Below are 22427 nucleotides of genomic sequence, written 5' to 3' on the forward strand. Positions count from 1 at the left end.
CGTAGCATTATGTTCACCAGAAGATGCAACTTAAAAGTTTCAAAAACGGTTGTGTGAGTCTCTAATCGACTTCAACAAATACATGTAATTGCAGGCTATTTGATTTTTGATTCAGTTTTTTATTTTAAACGTTTTAACACCTTTATGTACCCTCACATGAACCGTGAAAAGTAGTGAGAGGAGCCGAATTGATGCCTCCCATATTTGATGTTTGCGGAACACCGAAAGAAGAACCAGTGGTCGTATTATAGAATAGCATAGCTTTACAAGAAATTTACCTTCCCGAGTCAGTCAAAGATACTTCAAGCGCCTTGCGCAAGAGGATAACTTAGTAAAGACAATCACACAAGGCAAAATCGAAGGCAGAAGACCACGAGGACACGAGGAAGAGCAGCAAGCAGGTGGTTGGATCAAGCGAAGAAGATCAGCGGCCTACCGCGAAGAGCCTAAGATTGCTGTGAATCGAGAAGTCTAGTCGAAGATTACTTGAGAAAGAATGAACTCTCTGTTCAAAAGGCAACGATTAAATGACGACAAGGAAGGCTTAGTAGAGATACGTGCGTCCGTGAAAAGATGTACGCGTGGGGCACACAGCAACGACTACCGTCGTACCTTCCAGTCCCTTCCCTTTCCTTCTTCCCTTCTGTCAGTCTCTTCATCGGTGTAGGAGGCGGGTAATATCGATAGGTAAACACTCATGGCTTCTGTACCGACGAAGCAAGTCACCTGTGATGTGCCTTAAGGGCGTATGTCAGGATACTTCCAGTGGCATATGGCCATTCACTGCATCCCCTGCCTCTTGCCAGTCGTATCGGCCCTACCATCCACTGCCAACCAGAGGCAGAGGACGAGAGAGTGGATCTGCATCTGCGCAACTGCTTGTCCACGTTAAACACCTTCACGCGCAGATGACTCCGGCAAAGTTTCAATGGACTATGAGCTTTGAAAGTCCTGCGGCGATGAAGTACTGATGGTGAGGCAAGGGTTTGGTGTACCTGAACCTTAGTTGGTGATCTGCACGTTAGGCGGTCAGACGGTGATGGTCGTTCTGGTACTCGTGAGAGACGGGAGGACTGGTTCGGCAGCTCGTCAGACGACAAAGCAGCCCTATTTAGGATCGCTCTGCTTTCCCTAATCCAGGGAGGGGCCTAGAAAAGGTGGCCTAAACATAGCCCGTCTCAACCCAGCACAAGTGGCAAACTGCGGTCACTTGTTCACTAACATATGCGGTCAAAAAAATAATAAAATAAACAGTTACCTTAAATATCTAATGATTGGAGTCTGGAACGTCCGTACTTTACAGGATAACGACCATAATCAGTGCCCAGAGAAAAAGATAGGACTTATCGCAAGGGAATTGGCTAGATATAACATCGACATTACCGCCATAAGTGAAACACATCTTAGTGACTCTGGACAGTTATGTGAACCGCTCGGAGGTTATACCTACTACTGGAGTGGAAAATCATCCACTGAAAAGGCGGAAAGTGGGGTAGGCTTTGCCATACGCAATAAATTGGCATGCTCACTAACAGAACTCCCAAAAGGTATCAGTGACAGAATAATAACACTCAGACTTCACCTGGCATCCAAGAAATATCTTCACTTGATCAATGTATGCGCACCTACATTGCCATCTCCGGATGAAGAGAAGAACAAGTTCTACCAAGACCTCCGACATGTCCTTAGGGATAATCCTTCTGCAGATAAACTTCTGTTACTTGGTGATTTTAATGCTCGTGTTGGGAATGATTTCAGTGCTTGGAACGGAGTCCTCGGTCGCCATGGGATTGGAAAATGCAACTCGAATGGTTTGGATCTTCTAACTCTATGTGCCGAGTTTGAACTCTGTCTGACAAATACATGTTTTCGTCTGCCTGAAAAATATAAAACGACATGGATGCATCCGCGATCTAAACACTGGCACCTTCTGGATTATGTGATAGTACGGAAAAAAGATCTTGGTGACGTACTGGTCACACGTGCAATGAGAGGTGCTCAGGGATGGACAGACCATCGACTCGTGAGGTCCAAATTAAAGATAACTTTGAAGGCACCACACCGAGCTTCACACAAAATACCAACAAAATTGTCCTGCAAAATCTTGGCCAATGATCAGACTATGAGAGCAAAACTGGATGAAAAATTTGGTGTCGATGGCCTTTTGATATCTGAATCTGCCCCTGTGGATGAACAGTGGAGTGCATACGCTAGCAGACTGCGTGGCTGTGCTTCAGAAGTCTTGTGAACGCCTCAGAAGAAGCACCAGGACTGGTTTGACGACTCAGATCCAGAGATCAGAAAGCTAATTAATGATTTCAGAACCTCTCTTCGCACCCCTGATGATAACAAGCGTAGAGCAGCGCATTACAATCTGAAAGTAAAGATACGTGCTCTCAAAGACGGTTGGTGGGCAAATGAAGCAAATGAAATACAGTTATATGCCGACACACACCAAACGGGCAGATTCTTTGAGTCCCTGAAAACTATCTTTGGTCCAAGAGTTGGGAAGATAGCACCAGTCTATAACAAAGATAAAAGTTGTCGGCTGACGCAACAGAGTGACATCCTGTCTCGGTGGGCGGAACATTTTAATGACGTTCTTAATCCCGACCATCAGACAACCGATATTCCATACATAGAAGCACTTGAAGACCTGCCAGTTGAGGAACAACTTGCGGATACCCCTTCCTACGATGAATTCATTTCAGCACTGGCTAAGCTGAAAAATGACAAAACAGCAGGATTAGATAACTTGCCATCAGAGCTATATAAATATGGGGGGCCAAACATCAAGAAACCATTGTTTGCTCTGATCTTAAGGATTTGGGAGTATGAAATGATTACACAAGACTGGAAAGATGCTTGTATTTCCAAGATCTATAAAGGCAAGAGTGACATATCAGACTGCAGCTCCCACAGGGGCATTTCTCTTCTCTCAGCAGCGGGAAAAGTCCTTGCCCACATAATTAACACCCGGTTAACACGCTTTGCAGAAAAACTGCTACCAGAGACCCAGTGTGGCTTTCGCCCAAACAGAGGCACAGTGGATGCCATATTTGTTGTCAAACAAATGCAAGAGAAAAGCTTAGAGCAACATCGGCCTTTGTTCATGTGCTTTGTAGACCTGGAAAAAGCTTTTGATCGTGTCCCACGGGAAGCTCTCTGGATCATACTAAAGAAAACTGGGTGCCCTGACAAAATTGTCAGTTTGATTCGGCAGTTTCATGAAAACATGATGGCAAAAATCCGCCATGAGGACAAGCTCTCAGAACAGTTTCCCGTGACATGTGGTGTAAAACAAGGCTGTGTCCTGGCTCCCACACTCTTCTCACTTTACTTCGCAGTTGTTATGAGAGACGCGAACAAAGCCTGTAGTAATCAAATTAGTCTCGACACAAGGACAGACAAAAGTGTCTTCAACATCTCTCGCCTCAGAACAAAAAGTCGCGTAACCAAACTATCCATCTTAGAGATTCTCTACGCGGATGATGTATGCATGATGGCTAATTCTTGCGAAACTCTTCAGACTTACATAAATCTGCTAAATGCCTCCTGCAGAAGATTTGGCTTAGCCATTAGCATCACTAAGACGCAAGTTCTCAAACAGCCACTTAGAGGTCTTAATGCAGATGACTCCAGTATTGAGATAAATAACAAACCCTTGCAAAATGTGTCAAATTTCAAATACCTTGGAAGCCAAATTAGAAGTGACAACAGCCTGACAACGGAAATCGCAGCGCGTATAGCCAGCGCAGCCTCAGCCTTCGGTAAGCTTAATGACCGAGTATGGAAATCACATGATCTCAAACTACAAACAAAAATTACAGTCTACAAAGCAGTAGTATTATCCACCTTACTCTATGCCTCGGAAACCTGGTGCTGTTACAAAGCTGACATTAAGAAGCTAGATAAATTTCATCTTCGATGTCTGAGATCAATTCTGCGCATCAAATGGGAAGACCGTGTCCCAAACACGGAGATTTTGCACCGCGTGAAACTGGCTGGTATTGAAGCTTTAATAATGAAACATCAACTGAGATGGAGTGGTCACATAGTACGCATGGATGGCAGTAGGCTACCTAAAGCGGTGTTCTACTCGCAGCTCTCGTGCGGGAAGAGGAGGAAAGGTGGTCAACACCTGCGATATAAAGACACCATTAAACGCCACCTTGCAGCCTGTGGCATTCCAAGCAACCGTTGGGAGGAGCTAGCATTGCGCCGATCGGAGTGGCGATCAACTGTACATGAGAGCATCGAACAATTCGAGCAAAAGCGTCTAATGAACCTGGATGCTAAAAGAGAGCTCCGAAAATCTCAGCTCAAGCCTGTCTACACGTATACTTACAACTCTGCTGGTCAACTTCACTGTGCTTCATGCAACAGGATATTCAAAGCGAAATTCGGATTCGCGAGCCACATCCGAGCCTACCACAACAAGGACAGAGAAGACTGACGGAGTCGCTGTCGCCGGACACGGCGAGGAGGACATCATCATCACCTTAGCAAAAGATCTGGCAGAGAATCCGAAAAAATTCTGATCCTACGACAATCGTCAAGAGGGTGTAAGACTTCCTTTCAGTCCCTTGTTTACCAGTTTGGTGCGGCAGTTGAAGATAGCAGAACGAAAGCCAAAGTTTTAAATTTCGCGTAGTAATAAGCATCCCTGGCACAAAGGAACAACTGAAAGATTTGAAAACAAATAAATCACCAGGTTCAGCTGAAATCCCAAATCGGTTATGCAAAGAGTATTCCACGGTACTGGGCCCTTACCTAGCTCGCATTTATAGTGAATCTCTCCCCCAGCACAAAGTCCCAAGCGACTGGAAAAAAGCGAAGGTGACTCCAGTATATAAGAAAAATAAAAGAACGGACCCGCAAAATTACAGATCAATATCCCTAACTTCTGTTTGCTGCAGAATCCTTGAACATACTCTCATTTCGAATATAATAAACTTTCTTAAGACTCAGAAGCTCATGTCCACGAATCATCACGGTTTTAGAAAGCATCGCACGTGCGAAATTCAACTTGCCCTTTTCTCGCGTGATATACTGCGAACTATGGATGAAGGGCAACAGGCAAATTTCATATTTCTAGACTTTCAGAAGGCGTTTGATACGGTGCCCCATTGCAGGCTGTTAACGAAGGTACGAACATATGGAATAAGTTCACAGATATGCGAGTGGCTCGAACACTTCTTAAGTAATAGAACCCAGTGTGTTGTCCTCGACGCCGAGTCTTCATCAGAGACAAGGGTATCGTCAGGAGTGCCGCAGGGAAGTGTGATGCGACCTCTGTTATTCTCTGTATACATTAATAATTGGGTGGACAGGGTGGGCAGCAGTCTGCGGTTGTTTGCTGATGATGCTATGGTGTACAGCAAGGTGTCGAATTTGAGTGACTGTAGGAAGATACAACACAGCTTAGACATCGTTTCTAGTCGGTGCGATGAATGACAGCTGGCTCTAAATGTAGAAAAATGTAAATTAATATGGATGAGCAGGACAAACAAACCCATAATATTAGAATACAGTATTGCTAAAGTCCCACTTGACACAGCCATGTCGTTTAAATATCTGGGCGTAACGCTGCGAAGCGATATGGAATGGTACGAGCATGTGAGGACTGTGGTAGGGAAGGCGAATGGTCGACTTTGGTATATTGGGAGAATTTTAGGAAAGCGTTGTTCATCTGCAAAGAAGACCTTTACAGGACACTGGTGCGACCTTTTCTTGAGTACTGCTCGAGCGTTTGGGGTCGGATTAAAGGAAGACCTCGCAGCAGTTCAGGCTGCTACCTAGATTCGTTACCGGTAGGTTCGAACAACACGCAGGTGTTACGGAAATGTTTCGGGAACTCAAATGGGAATCCCTGGAGGGAAGACGAGGTTATTTTCGAGGAACACTGTTGAGAAAATTTAATGAACCGGCATTCGAAGCTCAGTGCAGAATGATTCTACGTCAGCGAACATACGAGGGTGAGTCAAATGAAAACCTTAAATTTTATAATAACAAATCGAAATTTCGCTCCGTTATCCTGTAAGTTAGTAAGCGTGCTACAAACAGCGTGCAGAATGGCCTGTAGGTAGCAGCATAGTGCAGATGCACACATACCGTCGCAGTATCAGTATACAGATGGCCGCCCCACTTGCGACTTGCACCAGGGAAGAACAGCTTTCTGTTATGAGGTTTTTGCGTAGTGAAGGTGCGAAACGTATTGAAATTCATCGACGAATGAAGGTTCAGTACGGTGATAGATGTTTGTTTTGTCACAGCAGCAAGTCTACGAATGGAGTAGGAAGTTCGCAAACGGTGTGACTTCCGTGGAAGATGCTCCTCGTCCAGGTCAGGCACAACGAGTTGTGACTCCACAGAACATTGCAGCAGTTGAAGCCATAGTGAAGGAAAACCGCCGAGGGACACTGAATGACATTGCAGCATGTTTACAGATTATTCAAGGGTCAGCACACCACATTGTTCAAATGGTTCAAATGGCTCTGAGCACTATGGGACTCAACATCTGAGGTCATCAGTCCCCTAGAACTTATAACTACTTAAACCTAACTAACCTAAGGACATCACACACATCCATGCCCAAGGCAGGATTCGAACCTGCGACCGCAGCGGTCACGTGGTTCCAAACTGAAGCGCCTAGCACCGCACGGCCCCACCGACCGGCCACCACATTGTGCATGATGTTCTCCAGTTTCACAAAGTGTCTGCAAGATGGGTGCCAGGGCAGCTGACTCCTGAAATGAGATAACGACGTGTTGATGCTTGTGAAGAACTTCTTCGGCGCTTTGAACGAGAAGGTGATGGCTTCCTTGCACGAATCGTTACTGGGGACGAAACCTAGATTCACTTCCACCAACCGGAAACAAAGAGGGCGAGCAAGGAATGGCGCCATTCCTCACCACCAAAACCAAAGAAGCTTCGAACAGAACTATCAGCAGGGAAGGTTATGCTGACTCTCTTTTGGGACGAAAAGGGCGTCATTTTGGAGCATTATATGCCTACAGAGACCACTGTCACCAGTGCATCATACACAGATATCCTAAAAAATCATCTGCGGCCTGCTATCAAATCAAAGCGACGTGTATTGCTGTCAGCAGGTGCTCTTTTGCAACATGCAATGCGAGGCCCCACACTGCCCGTACAACAGTTGCAACAATCACAGACCTACATTTTGAGTGTCTTCCTCGTTCACCATACTTACCAGACCTTTCCCCAAGTGATTTCCATATGTTTGGACCACTCAAAGACGCAATTGGAGGAAAGAAGTTCCGTTCTGATGGAAAGGTACGCCACGCGGAGCATGAGTGGTTGCGCGAGCTACCAAAAGAATTTTATTCTAAAGGAATTTATGAACTTTGTAAGTGCTGGAGGACTTGCATTGAGCGTGGGGGAGATTATATTGAAAACTAATACAGCTTTGTACCACTTCTGCACAATAAATAATATTTAAAAAAATATTTAAGGTTTTCATTTGACTCACCCTCGTATATTTCGCTTAAGGACCAAGAGAAATTAGGGCTCATGAGATAAGAGAAATTAGGGCTCATAAAGAAGCATATAGACAGTTGTTTTTCCATCGTTCTATTTACCAGTGGAACAGGAAAGGAAATGACTAGTAAGAGTACAGTGTACCCCCCGCCACGCACCGACGGTGGCTTGCGCAATATGTACACTACTGGCCATTAAAATTGCTACACCAAGAAGAAATGCAGATGATAAACGGGTATTCATTGGACAAATATATTATACTAGAACTGACATGTGATTACATTTTCACCCAATTTGGGTGCATAGATCCTGAGAAATCAGTACCCAGAACAACCACCTCTGGCCGTAATAACGGCCTTGATACGCCTGGGCATTGAGTCAAACAGAGCTTGGATGGCGTGTTCAGGTACAGCTGCCCATGCAGATTCAACACGATAACACAGTTCATCAAGAGTAGTGACTGGCGTATTGTGGCGAGCCAGTTGCTCGGCCACTATTGACCAGACGTTTTCAGTTGGTGAAAGATCTGGAGAATGTGCTGGCCAGGGCAGCAGTCGAACATTTTCTGTATCCAGAAAGGCCCGAACAGGACCTACAACATGCGGTCGTGCAATATCCTGCTGAAATGTAGGGTTTCGCAGGGATCGAATGAAGGGTAGAGCCATGGGTCGTAACACATCTGAAATGTAGCGTCTACTGTTCAAAGTGCCGTCAATGCGAAAAAGAGGTGACCGAGACGTGTAACCAATGGCACCCCATACCATCACGCCGAGTGATACGCCATTATGGCGATGACGAATACACGCTTCCAATGTACGTTCACCGCGATGTCGCCAAACACGGATGCGACCATCATGATGCTGTAAATAGAACCTGGATTCATCCGAAAAAATGACGTTTTGTCATTCCTACACCCAGGTTCGTCGTTAAGTACACCATCGCAGGCGCTCCTGTCTGTTCAAAAATGGCTCTGAGCACTATGGGACTTAACTACTAATGTCATCAGTCCCCTAGAACTTAGAACCACTTAAACCTAATTAACCTAACGACATCACACACATCCATGCCCGAGGCAGGATTCGAACCTGCGACCGTAGCACCTAGAGCCGCTCGGCCACCCAGGGCCGGCGCTCCTGTCGGTAATGCAGCGTCAAGGGTAACCGCAGCCACGGTGTCCGAGCTAACAGTCCATGCTGCTGCAAACGTGATCGAACTGTTCGTGCAGATGGTTGTTGTCTTGCAAACGTCCCCATCTGTTGACTCAGAGATCGAGACGTGGCTGCACGATCCGTTACAGCCAAGCGGATAAGATGCCTGTCATCTCGACTGCTAGTGATACGAGGCCGTTGGGATCCAGCACGGCGTTCCGTATTACCCTCCTGATCCATATTCTGGTAACAGTCATTGGATCTCGACCAACGCTAGCAGCAATGTCGCGATACGATAAATCGCAATCGCGATAGGCTACAACGTGATGGTACGCATTTCTCCTCCTTACACGAGGCATCACAACGACGTTTCACGAGGCAACGCCGGTCAACTGTTGTTTGTGTATGAGAAATCGGGTGGAAACTTTGCTCATGTCAGCACGTTGTAGGTGTCGCCACCGGCGCCAACCTTGTGTGAATGCCCTGAAGAGCTAATAATTTGCATATGACAGCATCTTCTTCCTGTCGGTTAAATTTCGCGTCTGTAGCACGCTATCTTCGTGGTGTACCAATTTTAATGGCCAGTAGTGTATGTTTATGTAAATGTAGGTGAAAGAAACTAGGTGACGGCACAGAGCACTGAGAAAACCGACCAACGAAAACGAGACATTTGCAGTAATTTCGCCCTGCAGGAGACAGAGTAATGAGAAGTGCTGCGTCGAAGCAGTCTTCAGACTGAAAGCGGCAACAGCTCTGGCAGTTCTGCTTCACGCTGTATAAGAATCACAGTTTAGGAGACCACATAACTAGATTCGTGTTCCTGGTACCTTGTGGAGCAACTGTCCGCCGTCGGAGTTGAGTACAGTGGAGCGTTGAGTGCGGCTATTTACGGGGCGGCCGCCGCTCACGTGTCGGCGCCTGCTTGCGGGCAGGCAGACAGGTCTGCTGCCCTTCAGAGAATCGATGTCCCGCCCACACCAGCCGTGCACGCGCCGCGCCGCTCCGCTGGCTAAACAAATCGCTAGTCGCTCCGGCCGTAGGTAGCCGTACAGTACACCACTAGTAATCGAAGCCGGCCGGTTAACCTACTTCGCTGTACGTCCGATAAGCGCGCTAATCGTCCCTCTCGTTCAACGCACAATTGCCGTCATAAACTGAGGAACAATACGCGCAAATGAATTCCTGTCCGTGCCATATGTTTTCTTCACCTGAAAACATACAGGGACCAGCTAATTTTCTTTTAATACAGGGAGAATCAAACAGAATCGTTCGATTTGGCACGTCTATATTTCTGAAACTAATAAACATATACAATTAATTTTGATTTTTGATGAACGGGAAGCCCAAAAAGTTTTTTTCATACCTTTTCATAGGTGTTCAGTATGTCCCCCCTTCAAACTCACGGCCGGCCAGGGTGGCCGAGCGGTTCTAGGCGCTACAGTCTGGAACCGTGCGACCGCTACGGTCGCAGGTTCGAATCCTGCCTCGGGCATGGATGTGTGTGATGTCCTTAGGTTAGTTAGGTTTAAGTAGTTCTAAGTTCTACGGGTCTGCTGACCTCAGAAGTTAAGTCCCATAGTGCTCAGAGCCATTTGAACCATTTTTGAAACGCACGGAATATGTCAATGCGGTATTCAATTTGTCCCCACACTGCAGTCAGTCTTTTGTAAACCCCCAACAAACCCTTTGATAAACAAAGTAAGAGCCTACGGTATATCAGACCAGCTGTGTGGCTGGATTGAAGAGTTTTTGGCAAACAGCATGTTCTTCTCAACGGAGAAACGTCTACAGACGTTAAAGAAACCTCTGGTGTGCCACAGGGGACTGTTATGGGACCATTGCTTTTCACAATATATATAAATGAACTAGTAGATAGTGTCCGAACTTCCATGCGGCTTTTCGCGGATGATGCTGTAGTATACAGAGAAGTTGCAACATTAAAAAATTGCAGCGAAATGCAGGAAGATCTGCAGCGATTAGGCTCTTGGTGCGGGGAGTGGCAACTGACCCTTGCGAATACATAGAAAGAAGGATCTTTTATTGTATGATTATATGATAGCAGAACAAACACTGGTAGCAGGCACTTCTGTAAAATATCTGGGAGTATGCGTCCGGAACGATTTGAAGTGAAATTATGATATAAAATTAATTGTTGTTAAGGCGGGTGCCAGGTTGAGATTCATTGAGAGAGTTCTTAGAAAATGTAGTCCATCAACAAAGGAGGTGGTTTACAAAACACTCGTTCGACCTATACTTGAGTATTGCTCATCAGTGTGGGATCCGTACCAGGTCGTGCCAATGCTTTCTTTACCTGAAAACATACAGCGACCAACCACTTTTCTTTTAATACAGGGAGAATCAAAAACAATCATACGATTTGGCACATCTATATTTCTGAGGCTAATAAACATATACAATTAATTTTGATTTTTGATGAACGGGAAACCCAAAAAGTTTTTTCATACATTTTCATAGATGTTGCAGTAGGTCCCCCCTTGAAACGCACGGCATATGTCAATGCGGTATTCAAATTGTCCCCACACTGCAGTGAGTCTTTTGTAAACCCCCAACAACCTTTTTGATAAACAAAGTAACAGCCTGCAAACCAGCTGTGTGGCTGGATTGAAGAGTTTCTGGCAAACAGAATACAGCATGTTGTTCTCAATGGAGAGACGTCTACAGACGTTAAAGAAACCTCTGACGTGCAACAGGGGAGTGATATGGGACATAGTACAGGGTGGCGCACGAAATGTGTTACCAATTGTTTCTTTCACAATTTACGACGCACATTAGGTATCCCGCTGGGATCTCTTCAGCAGTACCAGCAGAGCTTGGAAAAACAAATGAGTTACGAAATGATGTGTAATTCACGATACTGCCACTAGGAGACTAGTAAGCAGCAATGGCTGACAATGGAAGACTGACGACACAGCAACGGTCGGCAATTGTGTTATTTTTTCATGAAACGAAAAGCCTTGTTGTGACTCAGAGGCGTTTTCGACAGCAGTTTAACACACGATGGGTCCCTTGCAAGAAGACCATCCACAGGTTGTTCGATAAATTTGTACAGGAAGGAACAGTAATGGAAGCGAAGCGACCTCGGCCTAAGCCTGTTTCTTCGCCGGAGAATATTGAAGCGGTACGAGTTGCTGTACAGAGAAATCCCGGGAAATCGTGTAGAAAGGCAGCAGTGCAACTGGGAATATCCAGATGCTCCGTTCAACGCATTCTTAAAAGTGACCTCCATTTGTACCCATACAAGATGACCTGTGCACAGAAGCTCACTGAAGAACACGAGCAGCAGAGACTACTGTTTGCTCAGTACGCGGAGGATAGGGAAGAAACTCTCAACAACGTTTGGTTTTCAGACGAGGCACATTTTCATTTAAACGGTGTGGTTAACAAACAACATGTACGCTTTTGGGCCACTGAAAACTCACAAGTGCTTCATGAACGACAACATTACGCTCCGAGGATTACAGCGTGGGCAGCAATTTCCAGTCACGGACTTATTGGACCCTTTCTCTTTGAAGAAACTGTGAACAGCGAGCGTTATTTGAGCATGCTTCGCAATAGGTTCATTTCACAGCTTCTTGCTACTGCCTTGTCCTTCAACATGCAGTGGTTCATGCAAGATGGAGCAAGGCCACATACTGCAATCACTGTGTTGGAGTTTTTACATGAGCATTTCGACATGCGGATCATTTCACTCAGGTTTCCAGGTCGCTTCAATGACGGAAAAAATTGGCCCTCAATAGTACAGACCTCAATGCATGTGACTTTTCCTTTGGGGGTACCTAAAAGAAAAAATTTTCTCTAAACGTCCACGTGATTTAATGGTGCTCAGAAGACTTATCCTTCAAGATTGCTTTGAAATTACGGAAGACATGTGCCGTAGGGTAATCACTAACTTCAGTGTTCGTTTGAAGGAAGTTAGGAAACGAAATGGTGGACATATTGAGCATGTGCTGAGTCAGAAAAAATCTCCATGGACGGCTCTTCATAGTAGTATATGTTCCTTTCAGATTGTATTGACAATAAAGTTTATACTCAAAAACAAAATGATTTGGCACGTCTATATTTCTGAAACTAATAAACATATACAATTAATTTTGATTTTTGATGAACGGGAAGCCCAAAAAGTTTTTTTCATACCTTTTCATAGGTGTTCAGTATGTCCCCACTCTGTAGATAGTGTAGGAACTTCCATGCGGGTTTTCCCGGATGATGCTGTAGTATACAGAGAAGTTGCAACATTAGAAAATTGCCGCGAAATGCAGGAAGATCTGCAGCGGATAGGCACTTGGTGCAGGGAGTGGCAACTGACCCTTAACATAATGAAATGTAATGTATCGCGAATACATAGAAAGAAGGATCCTTTATTGTATGATTATATGATAGCAGAACAAACACTGGTAGCAGTTGCTTCTGTGAAATATCTGGGAGTATGCGGCGGGAACGATTTGAAGTGGAATGATCATATAAAATTAATTGTTGGTAAGGCGGGTACCAGGTTGAGATTCATTGGGAGAGTCCTTAGAAAATGTAGTCCATCAACAAAGGAGGTGGCTTACAAAACACTCGTTCGACCTATACTTGAGTATTGCTCATCAGTGTGGGATCTGTACCAGATCGGGTTGACAGAGGAGATAGAGAAGATCCAAAGAAGAGCGGTGCGTTTCGTCACAGGATTATTTGGTAACCGTGATAGCGTTACGGAGATGTTTAACAAACTCAAGTGGCAGACTCTGCAAGAGAGGCGCTCTGCATCGCGGTGTAGCTTGCTCGCCAGGTTTCGAGAGGGTGCGTTTCTGGATGGGGTATCGAATATATTGCTTCCCCCTACTTATACCTCCCGAGGAGATCACGAATGTAAAATTAGAGAGATTCGAGCGCGCACGGAGGCTTTCCGGCAGTCGTTCTTCCCGCGAACCATACGCGACTGGAACAGGAAAGGGATGTAACGACAGTGGCGCGTGGAATGCACTCCACCACAAACCGTTGGGTGACTTGCGGAGTATGAATGTAGATGTAGATGTAGAACAAGAAATAATCGCATACTGTCGGTTCCGGTGACATCTGTGGCCACTAATGTAAGGGTGAATCATTTGGCTCAGTGTGACCGATGCATCGTTCAGTAACCGTTTGATTTAAAAATTTCCGCGCTTCCAGATGCCAGTGTGGCGGTGCCCCATCCTGTTGGTAACTCAAGTCGTTCGAATCAGTCTTCAACTGTGGTAAAAGAAAGTTTTCAGCTTCCTGAAACAGTGTTCTCGGCAAAGAAATATGGACCATACACCCTTCCCCGTAAAACTGCACAAAACACATTAAACTTCGGAGAGTCTCTCTCATGTTGTACAACTTCATGTGATTCTTCCGTACCTGATATTCTCACATTATGACCGTTCACCTTTCCATTTAAATGGAATGTTGCCTCGTCACTAAATACTAAGGATGGAAGAAAACTGGTATCATCCAACTTGCCAAGAACGAAATTGCAGAACTCCACACGTTGTCGTTTGTCACCTTCACCAAGACCTTGCAGTAGCTGAATTTTGTGTGGTTTCATGTGAGAACGTCGACGCAACACACGCCAGACGGATATCGGGGGCATGTTGAGCTGTCGAGCTTCACGGCGAACGGATCTCTGTGGACTCCTTGTGAAACTACGGCGGGTGCGTTCGATGTCTGTGTCAGACACGCCTGGACCGCTCGGAGATTTACCGTTACTCAAACAACCTGTTTCTCGGAATTGTTTATCCCGTCATCTAATGTTCTGTGCTGTAGGAGGATCCACACCATACCTAGAACCAAACTGACGCTGAACAGTTATTACTGACACGCACTGCGCAAAACGTAGAACACAAAACGCTTTCTATTGTTCGACAAAATTTTTACTAGAATTGAACTGGGCGCACACTGCTTTTACCTAGCGGGAACCATGGAAAACTCGAGAGTTTGCTCTTTCCAACTCACATATCTCAAATAACATAATAGTCGGATGATTCTTTTTGATACACTCTGTATTTTATGTATAGTAAGAAACATTTTGGTTTTCAATTAGTTTCAGTTGCTCATGTCACCACGTGCATTTTTGGATTATACATCTTTGCTGTTCCGAAACCAAGCAATTGAAAGCTGAACGCACCATCTTCTTCATGGTCGTCCTATCCTTCTACTACCCTTGAGTCTCTAGTAATAGTCTTTCCATGGTATCCGGCTGCGATCCATACGTAGTTGGTATGCATGCCATCCCCTTCAGTACTGTTGGTTCTTTTCTACTATTCTTAGAACATGGAGCTGCTCTCCTATCTCACTGTTGCCCTTTTGACGTTCTAAATTCTCTGTAACTGTTTGGTCGCTAAAGTCCGTACTTCGGATGTACAGTAGCATGGTCATATTCATAGTACACACTTGAAAAAAAGTTTTGCATCACCCCGGTTCCCAGAACTCCTGAAAATAGAAGATGTCAGTGGATATTGTATCAAAGACACAGTCCCTTTCAGTAAAACCAAAGCAACGCCTATTAGACGGAGGGGGTCCGACAGCCGATCACTTCCAGTCATTCTACCTGGAAGGAGGTACACGGCTCGTGTTGTCAGTAGTTCAACCATGCCTAGACGGTCAATACCGCGGTTCGATCGCGTCCGCATTGTTACTTTGTGCCAGGAAGGGCTCTCAACGAGGGAAGTGTTCAGGTGACTCGAAGTCAACCAAAGCGATGTTGTTCGGACATGGAGGAGATACAGAGAGACAGGGATTGTCGATGACATGCCTCACCCAGGCCGCCCAAGGGCTGCAGAGGATCTCTACCTACGGATTACTTCTCGGAGCAACACTGACAGCAACGCCACCATGTTGAATAATGCTTTCCGTGCAGCCACAGGAAGTCGTGTTACGACTCAAACTATGCGCAATAGGCTGCATGATGCGCAACTTCATTCCTGACGTCTATTGCGAGGTCAATCTTTGCAACCACGACAACATGCAGCGCGGCACAGGTGGGCCCAACAACATGCTGAATGGATCGCTCAGGATCTGGATCACGTTGTCTTCACCGATGAGTGTCGCATATGCCTTCAACCAGAAAATCGTCGGAGATGTCTTTGGAGGCAACCCGAACAGGCTGAACCCCTTAGACACACTGTCCAGCGAGTGCAGCAAGGTGTAGGTACCCTGTTGTTTTGTGGTAGCATTATGTGGGGCCGGATAGTTACGATATTTAAGGAAACAGGAAGTGTTCAGCCACATGTGAAACGTCAACCACGACCTGCAACTAATGATGATGCCCAATAGGTGTTTTAGCTGCTGTCGCGGCTACTCCGCACATCAGTAGCAGACAAATTGCGCGAGAATCGGGAATCTCAAAAACGTCGGTGTTGAGAATGCTACATCAACATCGATTGCACCCGTACCATATTTCTATGCACCAGGAACTGCATGGCGACGAATTTGAACGTAGTGTACAGTTCTGCCACTGGGCACAACAGAAATTATGGGACGATGACAGTTTTTTTGCACGCGTTCTATTTAGCGACGAACGTCATTCATCAACAGCGGTAACGTAAACGGGCAAAACATGCACTATTGGGCTACCGAAAATCCACGATGGCTGCGACAAGTGGAACATCAGCGACCTTGGCGGGTTAATGTATGGTGCGGCATTATGAGAGGAAAGATAATTGGCCCCCATTTGATCGATGGCAATCTAAATGGTGCAATGTATGCTGATTTCCTACGTAATGTTCTGCCGATGTTACTACAATATGTTTCACTGCATGACAGAATGGCGATGTATTTCCAACATGATGGATGTCCGGCACATAGCTCGCGTGCGGTTGAAGCGGTATTGAGTAGCATATTTCATGACAGATGGATTGGTCATCGAAGCAACATACCATGGCCCGCACGTTCACCGCATCTGACGTCCCCGGATTTCTTTCTGTGTGTAAAGTTGAAGGATATTTGCTATCGTGATCCACCGACAACGCCTGACAACAACGCCTGTCAATGCATGTGCGAACATTACGGAAGGCGAATTACTCGCTATTGAGAGGAATGTCGTTATACGTATTGCCAAATGCATTGAGATTGACGGACATCATTTTGAGCATTTATTGCATTAATGTGGTATTTACAGGTAATCACGCCGTAACAGCATGCGTTCTCAAAAATGATAAGTTCACGAAGGTAGATGTATCACATTGGAACAACCGACATAAAACGTTCAAACGTACCTACGTTCTGTATTTTAATTTAAAAAACCTACCTGTTACCAACTGATCGTCTAAAATTGTGAGCCATAAGTTTGTGACTATTACAGTGCCATCTATCACAAAGCGAAAAAAGTGGTCCAACTAAAACATTCACATTTCTTTACGTACTACACGAATATGTAATAAAAAATGTGGGTTCCTGTTTTAAAAAACCCAGTTGACATCCGTTTGACCTATGACAGCGCCATCTAGCGGGCCAATCATAGCGCCATCTGGTTCCCCCTTCAAGCTAGACAAGTTTCGTTCTTTGTAGTTTTTTCGTTTGACTCTTATTTCGTGAGAATTTTTGGCCCGGTCACGATCAATGGACCACCCTGTATACCCAGTACGCTGAGAGATTAAATTCTCTGTGGTTTTCTGTTTTATAGAGAAAACACAATCCAAACGCGATCTTTTCGGTCTAAAACCACTGTAAATTGGTGTAATGCAATTCTGTCTTTATTAATAAAACGTTTTTGTTGATTGCATGTTGATCACTGCAGCTACCCTGTGCAAAATAACTGTTCGTTTAGCTACCCACATTTCCCAGTTTGTACATTAGAGTTCAGTTAAATATATAACATGGAAATTGTTATTTTGCGCAGGGCAGCTGGCGCGTTCGAAAAGCACTTTGTAATGATATATAAATGCATTAGAACACCTATCTATAAGTGAAAGCTCGAAATGTATCTTGGCATTAAATAAAGCTATATAAAAAGTGGGTGGTTGTTGTATTTCTTGAAGTAATTTAATCCATAGCCACGCATCTCAGCCAGAATTATCATCGATAAATTAATATGTGTTAGTCATTGTGACAGCTAGATGTACAAGGGTACGACAAAACTACGAAAACATCAAGAGAAATGCATGCTTGAACGTAACCGCAGGTGCCAGGCAAGCCTGCAGGTTACGCTGTCGTATTTGACCAGAAACGGCACCTATGCAACGTCCTCAACACGCTGCAACTGTCGGTCGTGGTCAGAACGGCGTTCTGTGTAGTTGAGAGTTCATTATTTCGGAGATAAGTGGTTCCCAACGTGGGCAAATTGTTAGTGCTCTAACGTAACCAAGGTAGCCGAAATGTTTGGTGTTTCTGCAGACACCGCATGAAAGATTTATACACCATACACGGAAAGCGTCCGCAGCTCGTGGTCTTGTGGTAGCGTTCTCACTTCCCGCGCACGTGGTCCCGGCTCCGATTCCCAGCGGGGTCAGATATTTTTCCTGCCTCGAGATGACTTGGTATTGTTATGTCGTCATCATCGTTCATCCTCATTGCGGTCGGAGGAAGGCAACGGCAAACCACCTCCACTAGGACCTTGCCTAGTACAGCAGTGCGGGTCTCCCGCATCGTCCCCTACGCTCCCTACGCTCCTCGGAGTATGGGACCTCGTCATCATCATCACACGGAAAGCGGAGAAACATCACCTGCTAAGTCACAAAGCAGACGAAAGTGAATGTAGGATGATCGTGACGGATGGTCATTGAATGGGGATGAGACGAAAAATAAGAGGACGACAGCCGCGAAATCCACTGCAGAACTGAATGACACACGCGCAAACGCTGCCAGCACGAGAATATCACGAAGGGAGATCCTCAAGTTGGGAGTTGCAAAGCGAGCTCGATTTCCAAAATCGCGCATCAGCGATGCAAATGCCGGTAACAGGAAACAGTCGTACCGAAGCCATAAAACCTGTATTGCAGAGCAATGGAAGAAAGCCATTCGTCGGGTGAGTCTTGTTTCTCACTGTTCCTAAGTTATGGCCGAATTTACGTTTCAGGAGTGAAACAGGCGGAGATTCGGTGACGATCTGGACAGCCACGTCGTGGTATTCCGTGGGCTCCATGGTTATTCTGCAAGGTTGCATTACTGCCAAGAATTATGTGACCGCCGGCCGAAGTGGCCGAGCGGTTCTAGGCGCACAGTCCGCACGACCGCTACGGTCGCAGGTTCGAACCCTGCCTCGGGCATGGATGTGTGTGATATCCTTAGATTAGTTAGGTTTAAGTAGTTCTACGTTCTAGGGGACTTATGACCACAGCAGTTGAGTCCCATAGTGCTCAGAGCCATTTGAACCATTTGCTCTCCGTTGGATCTTCTCTATCTCTCTTATCAACGCTATCTGGTACGGATCCCACACTGGTGAGCAGTATTCAAGCAGTGAGAAGATTCTGCCGCAACGAAAAACGCCTCTCTCCCCTGTTTCGCGATAATACACAACGTGCTGCTCTTCTTTGATCTTTCTCAATGTGCTCCGTCAATTCTATGTGTTAAGGATCCCACACCACGCAGCAGTACTACAAAAGTGGAGGGACAAGCGTAGTGTAGGCAGTCTCTTTAGTAGATTTGTTACATTTTCTAAGTGTTTTGCCAATAAAACGCATTTTTTAGTTTGCCTTTCCAACATCCTGTTCTGTGTATTCTTTCCAATTTAAGTTGTTCGTAGCCGTAATTGCTGGGTATTAAGTTGAGTTTACGGCCGCTTCATTTGATTGATTTATCGTGTAACCGGGGTTTAACGAATTCCTTTTAGTACTCGTGTGGATGACCGCACACTTTTCATTAATTAGGGTCAATTACCAATACGAGAATTGACCCTCTTTCTCATAGAACCAGCCCTGGACGATGCGATCTTTTGTAAATCAGTTTGCTGCTATGATTTTCTCCTAAATCGTTTACATAAAGAACAGCAGAGACCCTATAACACTATCTTGGGGAACGCCAGAAGTCACTTCCGTTTCACTGGATGACTTTCCGTGAATTACTGCGAACTGTGACCTCTCTGAGAGGAAATCACGATTCCAGTCCCATAAGTGAGACGATATTCCGTAAGCACGCAATTTGACTGCAAGCCGCTTATGAGGTATGGTGTAAAAAGAATTCTGGAAATCCAGAAATACGAAGTAAATTTTGAAATCGCTTCTCGTTAGCACTCAACAATTCGTGTGAGTAAAGAGCTAGTTGTGTTTCACAAGAACGATATTTATCTAAATCCATGTTGACTGTGTGTCAATAGACCGTCCCGTTTGAGGTAATTCATAATGTTCGAACACAATATATGTTCAAAATCATGCTGCAAATCGACGTTAATGATATGGACCTGTAATCTAATGGATTACTCCTACCACATTTTTTGAATATTGGTGTGGCCTGTGCAACTTTCCAGTGTTAATTTGATCCACAGCCAACGGAACTCAACCAACATTTTCGTGGATAAATTAATATGTATTACGCATTAGGACAGCTTGGTGTATTTGTACTCGCCGAGAGGTCTAGGCGGTCCTGTCACGGTCCGTGCGGCTTCCTACGTCGGAGGTTCGAGTCCTCCCTCGGACATGTGTCTGTGTGTTGTCCACAGCGTAAGGTAGTTTAAGTTAGATTAAGTAGTGTATAGGCTTCGGGTCCGATGACCTGAGCAGCTTGGTCCCATAAGAAAAATGGTTCAAATGGCTCTGAGCACTATGGGACTTAACTACTGAGGTCATCAGTCCCCTAGAACTTAGAACTACTTAAACCTAACTAACCTTGCCCGAGGCAGGATTCGAACCTGCGACCGTAGCGGTCGCGCGGTTCCAGACTGTAGTGCCTAGAACCGCTCGGCCATCCCGGCCGGCGGTCCCATAAGACCTTACCACATACTTCCAAAATTATATCTGTACTAATAAACAGCTAACACTGTGCGCGGCACAGTCCAGCTGGAGATTTAGTTATCCATCGGCTTCGAGTGCCAGCAACCTGCAGTCTGTCTGTGAAGGAAATCGGATACAAGACCTTAGTGCATCAGTTCTGTTGTTCATACATCTGGAATCCTTATTAAGCAGGCAATTGTGCAATTAAACGTAGTTCTGCAATCCATCGTAAACCAACCTCTTCCGATGCTATCATTGATCGGAATTCTGTGCATCCCACGCAGTATAAGCTGATGTATTCCCATTATTCTAAATCTATAACGAAGCTGATGTATTCCCATTATTCTAAATCTATAACGAAACTAGTAGACTCATAAACATGATATACGAGGAGACTTCAACATGCAAGTTACACACACAGTAACTAAGGCTCTGCAAACGACGGTCGGGACGCTCTTCCGTTCGTTCAGTTCCTCGATTGCAGAAATCTGCTCCTGGGTCACGGAGCCATCCGTGAACCGCTGTGTGACCACCCTCATCGTCGGAAAATCTGCAATTGCAGCGAATCAGTTCCTCGACTAGCTAAACATTGTCGGCTGCTGCAGATGTCGAAGGCCTTCCTTCCGATCAGCACCACTGTACTGTCGCTGTGTCCGATTTCACCTTACCGATTAGAAGTATGCCGTCTTCTCAGTTTAATGGTGTTGATAGCGTAAACAGGCACTGCAAGTTCTCAGAGTAGAAGTTGTATCTGGACGAAACGAAAGTGTAGCTAAATTTACAGCGGGTGATAGCGGCGTTAATTTGGGATATAAGAGTGCTATGGACTTAGAAAGACACCTTAGCGCAGAAAAGCATCAAAGAATGAATCGAACCAGCTCCACATCTGGCTCAATGATCGATTTTGTGACTAAAAGACATATTTCTGCAGTTAAGAATGTTCAAGTCACAGAAGACAGACTGTCATGCTATACAGTTTTCTTCAAGATAAACAATTCAACTTTCCCTCAGCAGTAAATTCTATTGAAAAATACACTTTCAAAGAAACCGCCACTGGAAAAGACTGAAAATTACTTCAAGGTAATTACACTTTGTTAATAGCAATTTAATACCATTGTTTATTACTATACCAGATTGTCAGTGTATTAATTTCTGCTCGTATAGAGATTATAGCATATTTATTACCCCACTATGTAAAATAGAAACAAATTATTGATTCTAAAATAAACTGTCAGGCTTTTAAAGAAATCGTCCAGGTACGGGCAGGACTCGCACTCTGAGGGTTTCACACAAACTTAATTATGTATATACAGTAGACAGTTCATCCATCCCGGGCATCTACAATGCAGAGGATTTTTTCCTATTAAAGGCATTGATACTGGCAGGATGGACCTTGGGAATTCCAAGACTTTCGAGAATTAAATTTTAAGTTTGAAGTCGGATAACAAATGACAAAAAAATATTTTGTCGTGTGATACAATTATAAACTAACAATTTCAAATTTTTTCCCTTACTTGGACTACTAAACCAACATTCTTGCCAAATTTCATCGTTCTATGCCAAAGGGAAGTAAATACTGTAAGAGGTCCATGATTAAAGAATTTGTTGCTAGCGCACTTGAGCAGTGTAATTTCGATGGATTGCTCACGCGCTGCGTGCAATATGTAAGCTATAAGAGAATCTCAGACCAGAGAGCAGTGTTGTATGCAGTAAGAGCAGTGTCAGTAGCAGTAGGAAGTGTGTGGTAGTTGGAGTAAGTAGTTGCTAGCGAGTAGTCGTTTGTATGAAGTTGGCTGGGCAGGTCGTGGGGAGCGATGGCGGAGCCTGAGCGTTGTAGTATAAGGTAAAAGCAGCCTCGCGCATATGTACTGTTGTAATATCAAATCCCATG

This window comes from Schistocerca cancellata, chromosome 3 (assembly GCF_023864275.1).
Source record: "Schistocerca cancellata isolate TAMUIC-IGC-003103 chromosome 3, iqSchCanc2.1, whole genome shotgun sequence".
In the NCBI taxonomy this organism is placed as follows: domain Eukaryota; kingdom Metazoa; phylum Arthropoda; class Insecta; order Orthoptera; family Acrididae; genus Schistocerca; species Schistocerca cancellata.